At 44.7% G+C, this 20991-nt stretch overlaps 1 pseudogene; it reads right to left on the minus strand.

The window, feature by feature from the left end:
* Window positions 1-1130: 1130 nt before the first annotated feature.
* On the minus strand, window positions 1131-19080 carry LOC144129540 (uncharacterized; annotated as a pseudogene).
* Window positions 19081-20991: the final 1911 nt, after the last annotated feature.

Consider the following 20991-nt stretch of genomic DNA (forward strand, 5'->3'; position numbering starts at 1 on the left):
GAAACACCCGGTACACATACACATCGTTTAAGTGCCAACGAGCGAATAAAGTACGAGCTTAAGAGAAAGGTTATGTTTTCTGCGTAAACAGGACAGCTGCTTCATAGTATTTACACAACAGCATCTCACAAAACAACTGCTCTCAAGTTTGCGTTTATTCAACAAATGCAGGCGTCTGCTTCGTATACATATGCACGAATCGACGACGCCATGGCGAATGGTGTGGCTGATTCGACTAAACTGGATGGACGTATACAAAACCGATCTCTAATCTTCGAAAAAGTACGATATGGCCAGAGAAGCTATACTACCCATGGTTGCAATTTCTCGTGAGGTTATGAACATTCTTAAGACTTTTACACAAGCACCGAAGGCACCGCACTAAAGAACATTCAGGAGGGACGAATTCAAAGGGAACATTATGTATATTACAGAACAGCCTCCACGGCTCAGATGGTTGAATGTGGCGAGAAAACCGCTTTATATTCATAAAAAAACCACGGCGCAACATTCCCAAATGGAATCAGAGCAAGAGCTTCCAAGCCAGATGTTGCTGTGATGTTCCTGTGACAGTGCTAAAAATTATACCTCTAAGAAAAATCATTATATACACATAAGCTCAGCATACACGTAGTTGTGATGCTTAGAACAAAGCTCCACCACACGACTTCCGCAGCAAAAACGCTGTCCGCGAGCCACGAATGAGCTAGGAAACAGAAGCTAGTATTCGGGACGGTCACTTCCGCGAACTTTGGGTAGTAGTAATGTCGCAGAGAGCGGTTAAAAAATTTTGTCCTTTCTTTCTACGCCTCACTGATTTACTCGTGCACTGTTGATATCTCGTTGTACTCTAGCTTTTCTGAAGTACTGCTTTGCGTGCGTCGCTCTGTTTTGCAGTAATACGAGGAATTTGTAATATCTCTGAATCGCGACCCTTTTTTAAGAAGTGCCGTTCAGTGAACTTTTCGCTCACTGTGATCGATTATCAAGGTCGGAAGCGGCGAAAGCGACTTCGCCCCAAAATTCTCCTCACCGTTTGTCACTTGTGGGTTAGTTTCGGGCTGATTATCCATGGTAGCTCCTGTTAGGGCTTATGGGGGGCTTATGGGAGCCCAAGGGTTGCAGCTTAGTTACACCCCCGTGCGTATGATGAAAATCCGCGATGATCCCTTGTCTTCAGGTTGCGGCCCGTGAATGCCTGCAAAGAATGAAAATGGAATATTCTCAAAGATGCAATTTTTGCGAAGCAAATCTGGCGCGAAATGTTTACGCTCCACACGAGTGGGTGAACAACATTTCCTCGCATTGCCTATGAGGCAGCTTGAAAGACAGCTGGTCGTGTTCCCCCGTTTATGTCTGAGAAGGCGGTTTTTTTCATGCTTACACGCGATAGTAAAGATAAAATAATCAATTTCAGGTCTTGCGTGCCCGTACATTTGGGACACCTGGAGTACTTAATCACAAGAAAACACAACTCCGTTTTCACGTGAGCAACTTTCTCTATTCTTAACGCCCAACCATGGGTCCAGCGCAACCGTAGCAGAGCAGTTGTCATTGTACTGTTCAACTGTTGAAGGCATTGAAAATAGTGCGCCATTGTCCAACAGTGAAGCCTACCGGTGTAGGCAAATTATAAACGCTCTTTCATGAACTGCAAGTGGCACCGCTTTGAAAGCATCCACAGGGGCACTCTTGCCGAGAAAGCCCATGAACGTATACAAAAGATGTAAATGCCACCATTCTCTCACAAGTAGCCTCCATATTCTCCACCTCTACACAATTGCGCTGGTGGCGAATCGCGTCAAGAACTATTTTCAGAGAATGGCGAATAGCCTTATCACTGAGAGAGCAGCAGTGGGAAGAATAAAATAGTCAAGCACTTGCATAGCGAATTAACATGCTAACCTAGAACTGATTACGTTGGAGGTTACCATTGCTGCCGTTCTCTTTGAAAACGGTAAAAAGCTTCAGCATTATTTTAGAGCCAGGTTTTTCTCTTGCTGATTTCTTGCAGTGGCCGTTTTCAGAAAGATCTACTTCGGGCATGTAAGGCACTGCCCACTCCAACTCACATTTGCAAGGCACTCCTTAAACAACCAATAAAAACCTTTTCTTTTTGCATATAGTTAGCTATGGCGGTTTTGTCGGGACAACAGTACTTCCGTGATTGATTAAGGATGTGATAACGTGGGATAAACATAGGTAGCAGGAGCTTATATTTTACGGATCTCCTCGAGAGTGGGCGTCACAGGACTGCAGTCGTCGTTTCGGAGCTTCTACAGCCAAGTCAGTTGCTTTCCCTTGATTTGAAATGGGATGTAATAATTCACCTCTATATCAACAACTGTCACGTTTTTTTCCACAATTTTTTATATACGATTCATTTCTGTTCTATGGCGCACAACACTTTCAATTCAATTTCGGATTTGGGAAATGACACGAAACGTGTCCTCTTTCGCTGCAAGTTTAGGTTGCAGATGTTAGTGCTGAGGGATATATCGCTGATAACATCAGGAGAAACAAGTTATTGATGCAGATTGCTGGTCACTGGCCAAAGTCAAAAGATGAAAAGACGTTTCGGGAGCACTACGGCTCCCTTGTTCACTATGAAGCAATCGGCGCACGGATTCGTCCTTTTGTAGCACCCAGTAGCGTTTTTAATGATTTAGCATAGATAGGATGTAGAGTTCGGTCGTTCCTGTTTAATGTGTTAGACGATGTCTGTATGATAAGGGACTCAAGATTCTACCGTGCTGATGTGTTCTTTTCTGTTGTTGTCAATATCTTTACTTTAGGATGAAGTAAAGATATTGACAACAGAAAAGAACACAACAGCACGGCAGAATCTTGAGTCCCTTATCATACAGATATCGTCTAACACATTAAACAGGAACGACGGAACTCTACATCCTATTTATGCTAAATCATTAAAAACGCTACTGGGTGCTACAAAAGGACGAATCCGTGCGCCGATTGCTTCATAGTGAACAAGGGAGCCGTAGTGCTCCCGAAACGTCTTTTCATCTTTTGACTTTGGCCAGTGACCAGCAATCTGCATCAACATGATTCCTGACCAGACGGTATGCCGTCAAACCCTCGACTACAGAAACAAGTTATCTTGCCCCGAAGCGCTGCGCCACATTAAATTCCCTGTAATGCGCTCACCTACAATATGAGCATGCAAGGCGTATACCTCTTGTGCGGTGATTTTTTTTGCGAGCTAAAGAAGATGGTTGATAAAGTGGTCCCTCAAAATATCAACCATCATTAATCTAGGTACCAACGGCAAAGGAATGAGAATCTGCACTCATGAATCCAAGAAATAGGGTGGGCGCTTCAAAAGGCATGTGCTAGGGTTACCCTCCTTTTAACAAATTCCACACTCACAAACAAAGATGGCGCCGGTAGATGATTTATATGAAGGTGATCATACAGTGACGATTCTGTGATGCTGAGAAATACCAACTGCAAAGTGCAAGCACGTCGTTCGATGTGACCTTCTAATGAGATGAGCGCATCTCGCGAGATTCGCTCGAGGACAAAAAATGAGATGCTACCGGCGCTGCGTATGTTCCACTAAATACACATATTCCATAGGAAGCGCAGGGCCTGGAATCATAGAATAGTGCTGAAAGCGATGTGTCGAAAAAACTAACATCGAAAGAGCATGAAAGGAGCGAACTAAGAAGTGCTATTTCATCGCCTTCCGCACTTTCAAAGATACAGGCACGAAATGATTTTGCCAGAGAAAGCGTGTGGAAGGATTTCTGCGTGTAGAAAGATGCATGCTGGTCGTAAGAAAGAAGCTCATACCAAGCTTACGTTTTATTTTGTAGTGCGATGGTATACCTTGACATGCTTAAAGACCTTACCGGAGTGGCAAAATTTTGGCGCCGGACAGGAATTATCAAAAACACACCAGTTGCAGAATCTTTTTGACCTCGCAGAAATGTTTTCGGCACTCTCTTACTCTCGACGCCTTAGACTATCTGCAGGCATGGGCGTCTGTACGAAGCCCGCCGTTGACAGAACGGGCATCTATGTGGACGTGTATTTTGTTTTCATGGGCCGCGTGCTCTTCCTCATCTGACAGTTTCGTGTGAGCTGTTCATCGCCTCTTACAGTTTCCTTCTGCTAAAAGGGACCCCTCCTTGATATCCTTTACTGCTCATATCTCTGATATTCGAGGCGGGTCGGCTGGGCAGGCTTTGAATACCTGGCAAGGTGTCTCATCAAAAAGGAGCAGGCCTGTTACTGATGCTTATGAAGTACGATAAGTTGGCTTCTATAATAAATTACTATGTCTAAATATCGGACACGAAAATACGTTTTTAGACATCGTCATGGTACAGAAGGGGAGAAGGGTGTGTTGATGCGCAGGAAAATTTTTGGCATCTGGAGATAAGCTGGAATGTACGGATTCTTGATTCCACGGCCGCCAAGCCTCAGCTACATTAGATATTTCCCGTTATATGAACCATGGTTTTTAAGTACCTAGTAGTCGTATTGTGCAATATATAATGTTGTTCAATTTCAGGGAATTACTTACTAGCTAAGAATAATCATGGACATATTGTACCACTTATTTTTGCGCCACGCGTGTTTCGTGAAGTTCTAGTGGGTTAGTCAGTTATATTGAGTATAATGGCGCCATAGCAACTAAGGCTATGATACGCCCAATAAAAGGTTAGAGATTTCTGTTAAAGGTGAAGCTTTTTATACCTAGAGTTTGTTTAAAACATGCCATTTTCGGGCTACTGAAAATGTATGACAAATCAACAAGTGCTTGATCACCTAAAAAACAACTTGGTATGTTTACTGAAGTTCTAGACGGGATCCACTCAATTTTTTTCTTTTGCTGCACTCAGATGAACCTTGAAAAGTATTGTTGCGGGAAAGAATATATTTACAGCTATGTACTCCAACGAAGGAACAGCTACGAGCGGTGCTCAGAACACGGACAGAACTTTGTTGTCTTCGTCTTCGTCCACCCGTTCACTCGCTCAGTCTCGTCGTCGTCTTCCCGTTTCAGTATGAAGAAAAAAAGCAGAAGTCCATAGACTCTAGTCCAGGACCGTTACAGTGCTGTCAACCGTATGTTTCAAATGCACGCGCTGCGCCAAAATGAGCCGCGGATACCATAAGCATAGCTATCAATGTGTTTCAGCAGCTTCCTCACGAACAATGACAACGCTTGCCGTCGATACTAATTAGTGATAATTAGGAGACCTAAAATTTTGAAACCAGGAAACGCAAGTTTCTGGAGAAAATGCAGCCGCTTTTTATCGTCTTTGTATTTCCTGTTATCGTGTCCTTCACTCCGTTCAAATTTATGGCTTGAACCAACTACCCCTACAGGAACAAATACCGCCAGGCAATCTAAAGCCGGCTGAAATTAGATTTTATTCGGTCATCACACATAAAAGAAAGACAGAAGTTAAAAGGGTAAAGTGAAGTTGTTCAAGGTAGCCTTAGCAAGTCTTTTTGGGTACACCACTGCGCAAATCTTCGAATTCGGTGGCGGCCGCTCACATCGGCGCGAATAGCCCACCAGCTTCGTTCGGTTAAAAAGTCAATTGTCCTGGATAGAATACTGCAACGCAGACATTTGACTTCCTCCCTATTTTGCAAGCGAAATTCCAGCGAAACGAACAGAGAGTGCGTTATCGCGAAACAACGAAATCGACTGGTCCGCAACCTCTTCCACTGTATTAGTAAACGCAGTCGGGCGTAAATAAACAGAGTTGAACCTCTCTACAACGAGGTTCATGGGGCGCGGCGAATAATTCGTTGAAGCTGTTGCGTCGCCTTAGCCCGGCTAAGCCGAGCTTCTAATGAGAATAGTCATGCCTTCGTTATTTGCACTATTTCGTTTTAAGCAATTTCGTTAAACCGAGATTTGAGAGTAGTGCTATCTTCGCAGTGGAATTACCTAATTTCAAGAGTTATGTTGTTTCGCGAGTCGGTCGTACATTGTTGCGTAAAGGTACTGCGCAAAATAATACAAACACGGACGGAGAGGGCACAAGGAACGCGTGCAGACTCACGACTGGGTTTTTTTCAGAAGAACAACGCATACGTATACCTTTCACACAGCCATGTCGATCACTAAGCCCAAGCCAGAAATCTGCTTCCCGTCTGATGAAGTCTCGTCGGGGTATCAATCACGGAATCATCTCTTTTGTCCTTTATAAAAAAGCCTCGGAAAGTTCACGCGCCATCTGGTCACGGCTACGCGTCATGACTGCCTTTGCTGCCGAAAACAAGGATTTTGAGGGGTAGCCGTGACCAGATGGCGCGTGAACTTGCCGATGCTTTTTCATAAAGAACAAAAGAGATGATTCCGTGAGTGATACCTCGATAAAACTTGATCAGACAGAAAGCAGATTTATGGCTTGCGCTTAGTGATTGACATGGCGGTGTGGAAGGTATAAGTATGCGTTGTTCTTCTGAATAAACCGAGCAGCGAGTCTGCGCCCGTCCTTGTGCCCTCCTCGTCCGTGTTTTGTATTATTTTGTGCTGCACCTTGGAAGGAAAGCCATATCTAGATACGGCGTATCTCTTTTTTGATAACTTGTCCGAGCTACATGTAGCCACTCCCAATTTCGATCTGGGTTCCTCTCTTTCGCAACATTTATTCCTACAATATTTGCGTAAGCTTGCATGGTATTGCTGGATCATATTGGTTTCAGGTCTGAAAATGTTAACACCCCACCATGTGCTTATCTAGCAGTTAACAAAAGCGAAAGGCAATTCTGCTCTTAGTTTTATCCTGCACATTATAAAAAAAGAGAAACGTTTGTAAACTCGTTACTCGTCAAAAAATCGAAAGGCTTCTGTACTAAAGGTTTGGTACAGTGCAATATAGATGCAAGGAACGTCTGTATAGAGTGAAAGTTGCTCCTGTCCAGCCTCAGCCACAAGAAAACAGCACGTGATTTTATCGAAAAAAAAGATAAATTTGTCCTTTTATGCAGCTCACTGAACACCAGCGTCAGTTATTGTAACAAACATAGCTTTTTTTACTTTCACACCTTCAAACAATGCTGTTTTTGCGTGCATATTGATCACATAGGTTCGAGTCCCTGGTGCACTGAAAAACTGTACGCGTTCTTCTCGATCCTTTTTTTGTGGCGACTTGATATTCGTCAAGATTTAATTTTCGTCACACAATATTTCCGAAAGGTGAAATGACGCAGACAGAAAATTGCTTATGGCTCCTACTTGTAAATTGCGCGTTTCAGAACGCTATGAAGGGTTGCCTTTTACTCGCTTCGGCGGTAGTAAACGGCGGCATTGCACTTCCTAATAGTAGCGTGTGCACGCGAAATAGCGTTAAGACATTTTTTTTACTAGTCGCTGCAGGTTTAGAGAAAGGAATCCTAGGTATGTACTGGTATGCATTGCGTTCGCGGTGGAATACTTGAAAAACGAGTCATAATATAAAAAAATGTCGCATGTTTCCGTACGCTTGCTCTGCTTGGTGCAGCCTCTCGCAGTCGAAACGGTTGGAAGGAAACCGTAACCGTGGATGCAATTACTTCGTACACCTGTACGCAGCAACTCGAACCTACTCGACCGCAAGCAGACAACAAACAACGCGAAGCAATTGAGCTGTGAAGAACTGTGGTACTCACACGTGGTAACCTTGGATTTTCGTCCTTGGTGTTCTGGTCCCGCCTGGTCCTTCAAAGTGAAATGAGTTCTTCAAGAAGCGTAAAGGCTGCTCGAGTGCAAAGCGACCATGGAGCGGCTGGGCACTCCGGCAAAAGCGAACCGTTCAAATGCCCCACCCACATTTCAAATGACCACATCATATCGCCACCAAGGAAGATGTCGCCTTGTCGCCACTCCCATGTTGCTGGATGGATGGATGGATGGATGGATACGGCTGAACCCTTTACATCGGGCGGTGGCTCAAGCCACCTAGCCATGTCTTGTGAAATTTTACTCCTGTCTTGCTTTTAGCCACCAATCAGATAACCTTTGCTTGGTTACTTCTAACCTCTTAAAATCCACTTTCCCTTCACTATCCCTAAACCCCAATGCCTTGGGTAAGTCAGCTCCGCTGCCTTCCACTGTAGGGTGAAGCCCTTTACAGAAAAGTATCAAGTGTTCAGCCGTTTCCTCCTCCTCTCCGCACGCAATGCACAAAGTGTCTATCTCCTGGTACCTGACTCTATACTTCTTAGTCCGCAAAACTCCAGTCCTGGCCTCAAACAACAAAGAACTTCCCCTACAATTATCATAGATATTTTCTTTGACAATTTCCTGTTTAAAGGTCCGGTATGTTTCTAGTGCCGATTTCGTCAGCATCCCTGTTTTCCACAAAGCTCTCTCTGTTCCTTTAACCTTTTTCTTAACCGATAATTGCTGATTTCCCCCTTACTGCTGTCCAGATATTTGCTTGTCAATTTTCTAGTTCGCTTTCTCCATTTCGTGTCAACATTCTTTATATACAGGTATCTGAAAACTTTCCTAGCCCACCGCTTTTCCTCCATCCTTCTCAATCGTTCCTCAAATGCTATCTTACTACTAGCCTCTCTGCTCTCGAAAGACGCCCATCCCATATCACCCTGTACCCCCTGATTTGGTGTATTGCCATGTGCTCCCAAAGCTAACCTCCCTACTCCCCGTTGCCTAATTTCCAGCCTTGCTTGAACATCTGGCCTCATACACAGGACCGCATTCCCGAAGGTCAGGCTAGGGACCATCACCCCTTTCCAGATCCCTCTTACCACCTCATACCTATTGTAATTCCACAGTGCCCTATTTTTCATGACAGCTGCATTCCTACTAGCTTTATTCATTACATATTTTTCATGCTCTGTCAGATACTCAACACTGTTATTTATCCACACCCCAAGATACTTGTACTCATTCACTACCTTTAGCACGAACTCCTGTATTCTATGCTCGCCGCCCTCTTCATTAAATGTCATGACTGCAGATTTTTCCTTACTATACTTGAAGCCTAATCTATCTCCCTCTGTACTGCATATGTCTAACAACTTCTGCAGGTCTTCCTTGTTGTCAGCCATTATCACTATATCGTCCGCATATATTAGTCCCGGTAATGTCTGTTTAATCAATTCCCCTTGCTTGAAAAAAGATAGGTTGAAACCTAGTCCGCTCCCCTCTAGCTTGGCCTCCAAACCTTGCAGGTACAACATGAACAACAAAGGGGACAGAGGACATCCTTGTCTAAGCCCCCGCAGTATCTCTACAGGCCCTGATACATTTTTTTCCCATTTTATGAGCACTCTGTTACCTCTATATATATCTTTTAAAAGATTAATTACTCCATTTTCCACATCCAATGTGCCCAATATGTCCCACAAATGCTCCTGAGTAACGTTGTCATAGGCTCCCCTAATATCCAGAAATGCTAGCAATAAGGGCCTATGTTCCTTTTCCGCAATTTCTATACACTGTGTCAATGAAAATAGATTGTCCTCCAACCTCCTTTGTTTCCGGAACCCATTCTGTAGTTCCCCTAGCACCCCCTCGTTCTCCACCCAAGCCTGCAGTCTATCCTTTATAATTTGCATCACCACCCTGTAAACCACAGACGTCACTGTTATGGGGCGATAGTTACTTACGTCTGCTTTGTCCCCCTTTCCCTTATATATCATGTTCATTCTACTTAATCGCCATTCATCGGGGACTTTCTCATCCACTATCATTTTGTTCACTACCTGTATTAATGTTTGCTTGGATTTTGGTCCTAACTTCTTTATCAACATAATCGGGATACCATCTGGTCCTGTTGATGTGCCACTAGGAACCTTCTTCTCTGCCCTTTCCCACTCTCCTTGCTCAAGTGAAGCTATTGCTGTAACCGGTCTATCCTCCTTCGATAAATTATGTACCACGTGCTGTGCTGAAAATTTTTCCGTCATCCTTGTTCCTATGTGTTTTATTGCTTCATCCCCTTCTAGTCGAATACCCTCATCTGTAACAATAAACCTTTGTTCTAGCCTAGTTTTATTACTCATTGCATTTAGATGTTTCCAGAATTTTTGGGCTGCTTTTCTATCCTTTTTATTTACTTTTGACATCCATTGGGCACCCTTTTTTCTAATTTTCTCATTAATCAAATAGGATGCGTCCCTTCTACACTTTATGAAGGTATCCCATTTTCTGTCTACTTCGGGTTTTGGTTCCCCCCTCTTCTTGGAATATCTGTGTTCCCTGGATGCTTCCTTGCGCTTTTCTATTGCCCTCTTGACCTCCTCATCCCACCAACTCTTGGGTTTGCTTCTTTTCCCTTTTAGCTTTACTCCCACCTTAGCTAGCTCTAGCTCCAGTAATCGAGTTAATTTGGTATAAGTCCATTCTGTTTCACTATCCTCAAAAATTAATTTCTCGATTTGTTTGGCTGCTACTTCCAATTGCTTTTCTGAGTAAAAATTTCCCCCTGATTGTTTATCTTGATTCAGTCCTACATTGCTTTTTCTTCTGAAGCTCAACTTGATACGCTTGTGGTCACTACCTAGACTTCTGGAACCATCTTCATCTATGCTCATTACCCCTAATCTGTTATACATCCTCTGTGACATTAGTGCATAATCTATCGTCGAGTGCAGACTCCCCGCCTCCCATGTTATGAGCCCTTCACACTTCTCGGTGCTGTTGCATACAACTAAATCATGCCTGTCACACATGTCCTGCAGCATGCTTCCTGTCGAATCCGTGTACCCATCCAGGTCTTCTATGTGTGCATTCATGTCGCCTAATATAATTATCTCGCCCTGTCCTCCTAGCTCATCAATGTCGCTTGCAATACATTCTAACATTTTCCTGTTTTCCTCTTTGGCATTAACCCCTGTCCACAGGTATACAAAGCCAAGGAGTGTTTGCTTGCCTGCCACTGTTCCTTTTAGCCATAAATGTTCCCTGCATCCCAGTCTAACCCTTTGAAAATTCATACTTTTATGAATGAATGCCCCAATTCCACCTCCCTTTCTGCTGCCCTCGGTTCTATTGCAATATTCCCATGCGTAGTCTGGGTTACAGGGTGGTTGCTCCATGTCTCTAAGATGTGTTTCCGCTAAACCATATACCATTAATTCCTCCTGTCTTAACTGTTCTTCTATTTCCTCCCATTTCAGTCTATTCCTGCCACCTTGCATGTTAATGAAACCTATATCTGAATTAACTTGGCCCTGGCGCTTGCGTCTCTTTCTTCCCCTATGGTTCCATTGTCCGTTTGATCTTAATTCTTCCTTCTCTACACTGGTTCCTTCAGAGCTCTGGGTCCCCCCAAAAAAGCTGTTGCCTGGCGACCTATCCTACTACCCACCTTCTTGCCAGTGGCACCACCGTAGTGGATGCCATCCTGTGCAAAAGGGTGGGGCCTAACCTCGTACACTTCCCTGTTGACCTCCATCACCTCGTATCTTAGTCGTCGACTCAATAGCCTAATTACCCGATTAGTCTCCACGACCCTCCTTTCCGTTTCGCGAGCCTGCCTCTGGACCTCTGGGATTGTGCATATGGTCACATGCACACTCTCAGAGGCCTCTCTAAGCCTACGCATCCCCACCTCCAACTGCGTCTCAAGATTCTGGCTCCTCCCCTGCAGTATATCATTGAGACCAGCATGGATGACCACAAGGTGTTCGCCATCCATGCTACCCACCACCACCTCCCGGGCTCTGGCCATTGCATCCACCATGCACTTTCCCGACTGAGCCTCCACCTGCACCCGCCTGTCTGCCTTCACTGCCGTCAGAACGCCTCCCTCAACCCTCGCTACATTCGAGTCCCCGACCACCAGAACTCTCCTGTGCCCCAAACGTTCGCTTCCTAATTCCATCTGTTGGCCTCCGGATCGCTCTAGCTGACTCTCCTGCCGCTGTACGATATTGTCGCGAGTTTCCATGCCCGCTTTAACCTTTTTCATTTCGTTCGCATTTTTCTCACTCAATGCTCGCTGCACTACAGCACTGTACGATCGACGAGCCTCGTCCTCCACCTGACACTTCTCCGAACTGGGGTGCCCAGCCGGCCGCGACCTGAGCGCTTCAACCTGTTTTTCTAGCTGGGTCCGCTTTTCCCGCTCTTCTTTAATCTCGCCCACCATTCGCTTCAACAGGGCGGCAATATTCTCCTCCTTTTTAATCAAATCGGCGACCTGAGCTTCCAGCTTAATCCGATCCTCTCGTTCGACCTGCCGGTCCGCATTAAGTGCATTAAACCCAGCTTCCCATTCCCCTTTTAACGCATGAACGGCGTCCCCAAACCGCTTGCACATCTTACACACGAAGCTAGCCTCACCCGCCTCGGCTAAGCTCCCGAACCCTGTCTCATCTAAGTAACACCAACGGTCGCACTCCTGACACTGTACTAACTCCCCGTCCTTGTCCTCCTTAACTTTCCTAGCTTGCCGACCCATCGTCCGGCCGACTACGCCTTGTGAAAGCCCGCCAAAATTCCTATGCGTAAAAACCCGCCAAGAATATTACACAAAACTTCGGCACTACGCAACGTAAAAGCCCGCCAAAATTCCTAGAGAAGAAACCTTCGGCACTAGTCAACGTAAGAGCCCGCTAAAACTCCTGCACAAAACTTCGGCACTACGCAACGTAAAAGCCCGCCAAAATTCCTACAGAAGAAACCTTCGGCACTAGTCAACGTAAGAGCCCGCTAAAAATCCTGCACAAAAACCTTCGGCACTGCGCAACGTAAAAGCCCGCCAAAATTCCTACACAAAAAACCTTCGGCACTACACAACGTAAAAGCCCACCAAAATTCCTACACAAAAACCTTCGGCACTACGCAACGTAAACGCCCGCCAAAAATCCTACACCAAAAACTTTCAGCAATACGCAAGGTAAAAGCCTTCCAAAATTTCTACGCAAAAACCTTCGGCACACACACTTCCGCTAGCCTTTCTACCCTTAACTCGGTTTAAAACTACTGCCCGAAAGCATGTACAAGCGCAAAAACCAAAAGGCACTTAGCTTCAGACGTAGTCGCTGGAGCTCCGAAAAAAAGCGTCCGCCTCCGACGGTGTCACGAGTGTCACCACCTGTATCGCCACCTGGTGTGATCCAGGCGAACCGAAAGGTGGCGGTTGAGTGTATGCCAACCTTAATCTCACTATTTCCGAAATTGACTAAAGGACCGATTTCTGAAAATCCAGCACCCGGATTTCATGAAAACTTTCTCATATCTGTGCCACAGTTAGCTTTTATGCTCGGATGTGAATTCGGTCGAAAACAGTTGCCAGCGACATTAGCCTTGAAAGTGCTAGCGAAGAGCAACTAGTAGTAGGGGACCAAAGAGCCATGCTTTAAATTTGTTGAACGAAAAAAACCTGTTCCCTTGCACCTTTTACAAAGAAAGAAACATTAAGTGAACATGCTTTTATAAGCCGAAGTGAAGGGGTTTATTAATATTTATATTTTGTTTTTTGTACCTTTATAGAAAATCAATTTTCGGGCTCCTATTAATAACTTTCTGTGGCGGCCGTCAGTTTGCAGATATTCTTTAATAGCTGCGGTATTCCTACGCTATATCAATTGTGTGGCTCGGAACAAGCGCAGAATATTTTCTCTGTTGATAAAATGCGCTGCTTGGGATACTTTCATTCTGCGCACGCATTTCTTGAATGCAGAGATGATCGCGATACTTAATGAAAGAGGACTGCCTTCAACACCGACAGCCTATCCCTTCAGGAATCGTATCTCCGATGCAGGTATCAGACAGAGAACCAAATTTGATTTCTGTTTTATGTAGTTAATGCAACATTATGGATTCTTTTACACATCATTGTGTTCATCAGTAGGCCTATGCAGGACAATTTCATTAACTGAGTTGGAAGCCTTTTCTTGGAGAACGTGGCTACATAATAAACTTCAATCTGCTTTTTGTTTATTACTTCAGTAATTATTGGGTTGCCTCTGCTTTTTTCCTGCAATCAATGGTAGAAGGTCGATGCGCTTTGGAAAGCGACTTGTTGCATAATCACAGTGACTAACAGACGTTCGAAACCCCACTTCCTCCGTCGGAACATCGAAGAAATTCAACAAAAACAAAAAAGGGCCGTTAGCTTTTATTGCACTGCAGAAGTCTTGATAATCACCGTTATTTCTATATTACGCTTTCTTAACGGTATTAAGCAAAAGCATGTGCTGACACCGCCGTTCCGAAAGAGCCCCGCGGTGCAGCCGTGTTATAAGCTAAGCAGATAAAAAGATCCTGCCTACAGGAGCAGGCGACCATTTTGTTGTGTTGCATTTTATGCCGGTGCATTTTCATAGAGAAGAAGAGCGTCTCGTTTGATCGAAGCATCTGACTGTTTATTAGAGAAATTAAAGTTGTCCTAGGGCCTCTAGAGAACGGGTTGTTGGAGCGGTTGCTTCTCCAAACGAAAGTCATGCATGGACTATGACATTTGACGATGCCGCAGAACACGGCAGCATACAAAGTGAAAAACAAATGTTCTCTAAGGTCATGAGCTTTAGGGCGGAAATATCATTACGGTTGGCAACTGCCGCAACGCGAAATCGGGGTGATAAGTGGTTGCTTCTACCATAATGATGAGGCCGTGTCCTCGTCCCTTCAGGCAACGAGTGTGCTGGAGGGCAATGCATGCCTCGTCTATAAGCCTAACAACGAACGCAAGGAAAATGAATAAAGACGGGCTAACAGCCTTCACGTCATCTCTTCTTAGTTGCATTCCACACCTTTTTTCTGCGGGCTACCGCTTGAACGAACGCTGCCGGGCGAAAATGTGGCTCACAGCGGCTTGAAAATGTGCGACACTGTGCTTTGAGGACCGAGTATCCTCAAAGTACAGCATACACTCAACAGTTACTTTGGATAAGGATACTCCGACTCTCATTTTTCGCAAGCGATACATAAAGCAATGAACAAAACTAACCAAATTCTATTATCGAAGCTGCGGAAGCTTCGATACTGTCTATGCCCGGTTGTGTGTGTTCTGCTGCGTACTTAATATACCAAGCGGCAAAAATATGTGCGACGTTGTCTTTTTCTCGCTGCAACTTGGCCATGTTGCAGTTCCGCGGTAAAAGGTTTCCAGCTATCGCGACTTCGCTTAACATTTCCAGCAACCTTTTTCTGTAAAGGGTGTTTTGACTTGCAGTCTGATTTGCTGCTGTTGAACGTGTGAAAGCAATACCTCTGCATTACCTCTGTGAGCCTCGGATATACCTTCCAATATTGGCTTACGCTGGTGATATGGAAAAGAATAGATTCTAAATTGTATCATCAGTTCGCCTTAAATTTGTTATGCTGTGCTACGATAGGACCAACAAACTGCTGGGGTGAATTTCTCGACTGGCCTATAGCAGCGAAACTGAAATATCTACTTTACCTAAACTCACCAGCGGGTGCTTAGACACGAACGGTTCGTAGCGTCGCCGGCGTTCTGCTTTCAGCTGAAATGCTGTTGAATCATTTCCGACAAGCTAATATTTCCAGTTCCATAAATCCATCAATAAGGCTTACACATTAGAGTAGGCAATTCAAATACCTCAAATACCTTTTTTAATTACACTCTTGCGTAGACAGTGAACATGTACGCTTAAAATCAACGAACAAGAGCAGCAACAACAAATACAGAAGACGACAGTGTCAACGCAGAGAATAAATACACATCACTGTTTTATAATCATTTTCTGTGGTTCTCTGATTATGAACATGTTTAAAATTACTGGGAGTCCGCCACAGTTGAATAATACACCTTACCTTTCGGCTTAAATAGTATCTTGATGCAAATCATGAGGCACGTGCCAATTCCTCAGCAGCAGAAGCGTGATCGAATTCCTGATCCCATCAAAGATTCATAGAGGTTGCCAACATTTTCTTGGAATGGAAAAGGAATATACAAATTGTTGAATTGTAGATGCGAAGCACCGCTGTATTTCCATGATCTCAGAAGAACCAGCACAGAAAGGCCAACGGACAAGAAACAAGGAGGGCAACAAGGACAGAAGCGATGAACTTTTAACTTTATTTCGCAAAAATTATTTCAACGTATTTATGCAGTATCCTGTCAGAGTCAATGACGCACAAGCAGAGCAAAACAATCTATTGATAGGACAATGACTCAGCATCTAAATGAAGTGGCAGTGGCAAAGAGCAAGTAATAACCAAATCAGCTCCTTAGTATCAAATATCAAGGAAAGAAAAGAAATAAATGAATAAAAAGGAATATGATGATGAATCGCCAACAAAGGACGCGCCATAAACAAGCGGAGATAAAAACGGTCTTGTATGCCAAGACGGATAAAAAGAATAACAGGCATAAAAGCATAACGAGTTTAAAGGCTAAAAAAAATACACGGCAAAAATAAAAACCAGCATATAGAAACAGGTCAAATATAAGATGTGCTCAAAGGTGATGAAGTTCTAAAGAACAGTAGACATGGTGGGAGGGTTGCAAAGGTAATGCTTCGAATTTCGTGTCAGATGATAAATTGCCGTGTAGCCCACCTTGTTTCTTGTTCTTTATGCTTTTTGCGCTGGTTCTTCTGAGATCATGGCTTACCAGCTAGCCCAACAACAAGTTTTGCTGCAATTCTATGTAGCTCAGGTCGAAAATGTTGCGGCAGATTTAGTGCCACTCGTAAAGAGGAAGCTACAGATTTGCCTTTTTGCTTCGGCTTTGAAAAGGTCGTCTATAAATAAACGGTTTGAAGCAACCCTGCCAGCGTTTTTGGTTGGGATGAAGTTCCCGCTTTGCCAGAAGTTGCACTCTGAAGCAATGAAAGAGCTTACGCTAAACGACCGCGGTGTCCAGATTCTCCACTTTATTGGTACCAACTTTGTTCACAGTGCACACCCTGGCTGTTGTGCAAAAAAGAAAAAGAAACGAGGCACTTGATGCGCTGTGTCTGCTGCTAAAATAACATGCAGTATTCATACGCCAATGGCTCGATCCTACAATGTTCTGGCGTCCAACATCTTGTGGTAAGGATTTTGTACAAAAATGCGGGGTGTAAAAGGTATATATAACCTAATACGTCTCGCGTGTCCGCAAAGAATTGACAATTATTTCTGTGGAGGGGTATATGGACTGCACTGGTTCAGCGTCATCATCACACGCACATATTTATGAGGAATTCAGTTTGAGTGTCCGATTAAGTGCTGATTGAGGCTCTCATTGTTTGAACACACGAATGGACATAGAGTACAGTTAAAGCCCTCAGCTCTTGGATGCTTAAGCATGTGACGGTTTAAAATCCATTTCTGAGTCGCCGAATAAGAACACGCTTCACATTTGTAGGGCTTTTCACCTGTGTGCGTACGCCTGTGGAGAACTAGAATGCTACCTGTAGCCGCTGCAAACGGGCACTTGTCGCACTTGTAGGGTTTTTCACCTGTGTGCGTACGCTTGTGCACAACTAGTGTGCCTCTTGTAGCCGCTGCAAACGGGCAGTTGTCGCACTTGTAGGGTTTCTCGCCTGTGTGTGTATGCTTGTGCACAACTAGTGTGCCTCTTGTAGCCGCTGCAAACGGGCAGTTGTCGCACTTGTAGGGTTTCTCGCCTGTGTGTGTATGCTTGTGCACAACTAGTGTGCCTCTTGTAGCCGCTGCAAACGGGCAGTTGTCGCACTTGTAGGGTTTCTCGCCTGTGTGTGTATGCTTGTGCACAACTAGTGTGCCTCTTGTAGCCGCTGCAAACGGGCAGTTGTCGCACTTGTAGGGTTTCTCGCCTGTGTGTGTATGCTTGTGCACAACTAGTGTGCCTCTTGTAGCCGCTGCAAACGGGCAGTTGTCGCACTTGTAGGGTTTCTCGCCTGTGTGTGTATGCTTGTGCACAACTAGTGTGCCTCTTGTAGCCGCTGCAAACGGGCAGTTGTCGCACTTGTAGGGTTTCTCGCCTGTGTGTGTACGCTTGTGCACAACTAGTGTGCCTCTTGTAGCCGCTGCAAACGGGCAGTTGTCGCACTTGTATGGTTTTTCGCCTGTGTGCGTACGCTTGTGCATAACTAGGTGGCTAGATGAAACAGTTGCATAACGGCACTGGTCGCACTTGTATGGTTTTTCCCCCAGTGTGGGAGGACATATGTCTCTTAAGGTGGGAGGACGTAACAAATGACTTTGAGCAGAGGAAGCATTTAAATTTCTCACCAGGGGCGTGCGATTTGATGTGTCTCATAACATCGGCAGATTTCGTAGAAGTGTACGGGCAGTGGTGGCACCACAACGGCTCTCGTGTTATGTCAAGAATCTGATACCGAACAGAAGTTCCTTCATTCGCAGCCGGCGAAGGCCCCTGGTCCACCCAGTTTCTATGGATCACACATCCGAGCCTTGCGCTAGAGGTCAGTTGTTGAACAGAATTTTCTGGCAGGTACTCGGGACTGGATACAGCCTCTGGAATCAAAGGTTGTAACAAGAGTGCGTTAGTGAAAATCAGAAACTTTTTGCCTAATTGCTCGGAAACGCTTTTCTTCTGCAATGAGTTAAGAATGCCATATCAATTATCTCATTCGCTAATTTGGCTTTGGGGCTGATTAACGTGCACAGACATTGCGCAGTCTAAGGGCCTCCAGCATTCCGCCTCTATTGAAATGCGACCTGCGCCTCCGTGATCGAAGCCACAGCTGAGAACCCCAGCTACCGAGCCGAACACCACAACTGTGACGGCGCATTTATAAAGAGAGGCAATGGCTCCTGATTCTACGTAAACACCTCACAATTCTCATTGCGACTTTCCAAGTCAGTATTTTTCATGAACAGGCGTCTAGGTACTTAGCATGAAACTAAGAGACAGCCGAAATTCGCATGAAATGTAACTTAGGGTCGAGCACGTAAATGAAAAAAATTTGATAGCCAAGCCACCCAAAGCCGCAAATATTCCCACTCTCAATTGTCAATATAAGTACAGGGCAGAAAGTACGGAGTAGTTGTAGATATAAATACTGCATATCATCACCATTAACGCGAGACAAAATAAAGACAGAACCGTACTAAAAGAACACACTCGATTTATATCAGTTCCAAATATGCATCCACTTCACTTGCGTTATCCAGCGCACCCCCTGAAACTCCCCACCGTCTGTCACTTGGTAGTCGCAGCCCGGCCGAAAGTCCATGGCACTTCCTGTTAGGGCTTGTGGGAATAGCTATTCCGGTGTAAGCACAGCTGATTAGGTACAGCACCCAAAGGTATGGTGAAAATTCACGATAATCTGATGTGTTCGGATCACCCACTGTGCACGCCTGCGAAGAATTAAAATAGCGAATTTTGAAAAGTAGAATTTTTGAGAAGCGCACCTTACGTTAAAGGTTTACTCGGAACACAAGCTGAAAAAAATGTTCTCGTGTTGCCTGCGAGACAGCCTGAAAACCAGCTGGCCATGTGGTCGTGTGTATGTCTGAGATAGCGGTTTCCATTCTCGCCTAAATGGAATAGTTTAGAGAAAATAATTTGCGGGTCAGGTGTTTTTGGCACCTGGACTACTTCGTCAAAATAAAACAGCGCTCTGTTTTCACGTGACTACTTTTCTCTCTTCTTAACGCAAAATCTTGGTTCCAGCGCTACCGTAAGAGAAGCAGCTGCCATGGTAGTTCTCTGTGGGGAGGCTCTAAAGAGAGCGCGCCCTTGTCTAAACGGAAAGCGCACCGTTGTAAGAAAAAAATAAACGCTGCTTCAAGAACTGGGAGTGGTGCCTTTTTGAAAGCATCCAACGAGCATTCTTGCCAAGAGCGCGCTAATCCGTTAACGTATCCAAAAGAAGTAAATACCTTCAGTCTCTCACATGTAGCCTCTGCATTCTCCAGTACTACACAGTTACGCTGGTGGTGAGTCGCGGAGAGAACAGAAATGAGCCTCATCACAGATATGGAAGCAGTGGGAAGATATAGTTTGGCGCTTGCATGGCAAATTACAACTTGCTCTTCTGGAAGTGGTTATGTCCCTCCTCTAGAACATGGTTGTGCATAGGGAATGTGGTGGCGTCATGCTCTTTCAGCAGAGTATGCATTGTCTGAATAAGGTTGGTCCCGCTAGAGGAATTACTTAAAGGTTATCTTACACTGACAATTCCTGTAATGACGAGAAATGCCCACTCAAAACTGGAAGCAGGTTGTTCGACATAAGCTTCTAATGACATGAGCACCCCTCACCAGATTATCTGGTGGAAACAAAATGGAATGCTATCGGCGCAGCCTGTGGTCTGCTGAATAGACTATCTTGCACTGGAAGCATTGAACCTAGAAGAATAAAATTGCGCTGAAAGGAATGCACCAAAAAAGTACATTCATGTTACGGAAGCGCAGAAGGGAGTGTTGGTGAGTGGCAAAATGTTTGGTAACAGGTGACAAGCTGTACTAAACGAATTACAGACTTCACGCTCGTCACGCATAAGAAATGCTGGGTATGTCGCGTGACATGAGCGAAGGGTTCTGAACAAGTCTTTGGATGTAGTTTTGCGTTCGGAGAGGTTTTTTAATTTCTTGTAGATATTTGTTAGCTAAGCAAAACTATGCACTTTTTATTATTGGTATTTACGCCACGCGTGTTTAGTAAATGTCTAGCGAGGCATAATCAGTATTTTTTATGCAGTTAGCAGACGCCATATAAATAGATTTAAAAAAACGACGTCACTATACTCGTGTCCAGCACTGTTATAGCGCTGGCTACCGTATCTTGGAACAAGCGTACGCGCGGACTGTGTCTAAATGAGCAGCCGATACCAGAAGCATTGCCGACAAAGTGGTTCAGCACATTCCTCAGGAACAATGAAAACACGTGTCGGTGCAGCTGATAAGTGATAAGTAGGCAACCTGTAAATTGGAACGGCGAGAAGCACACGACCGCAGGAAATGCAAGGCAGACAAAAAGAGGTGCGCTTTCATAGAGTGACCTGAGCAGCCCTACAATACGCTCTTGCGCAAGACAACGTAAAACTGCCTGAAATGTAGATTTTATTCGGTATTTGCATAAACACACAAAAGAAAGAAGACGGCAAATGGGTGAAGGAAAGATGTTCAAGCCGGCCGTA

The sequence above is a fragment of the Amblyomma americanum genome, chromosome 4 (assembly GCF_052857255.1).
Source record: "Amblyomma americanum isolate KBUSLIRL-KWMA chromosome 4, ASM5285725v1, whole genome shotgun sequence".
In the NCBI taxonomy this organism is placed as follows: Eukaryota; Metazoa; Arthropoda; class Arachnida; order Ixodida; family Ixodidae; genus Amblyomma; species Amblyomma americanum.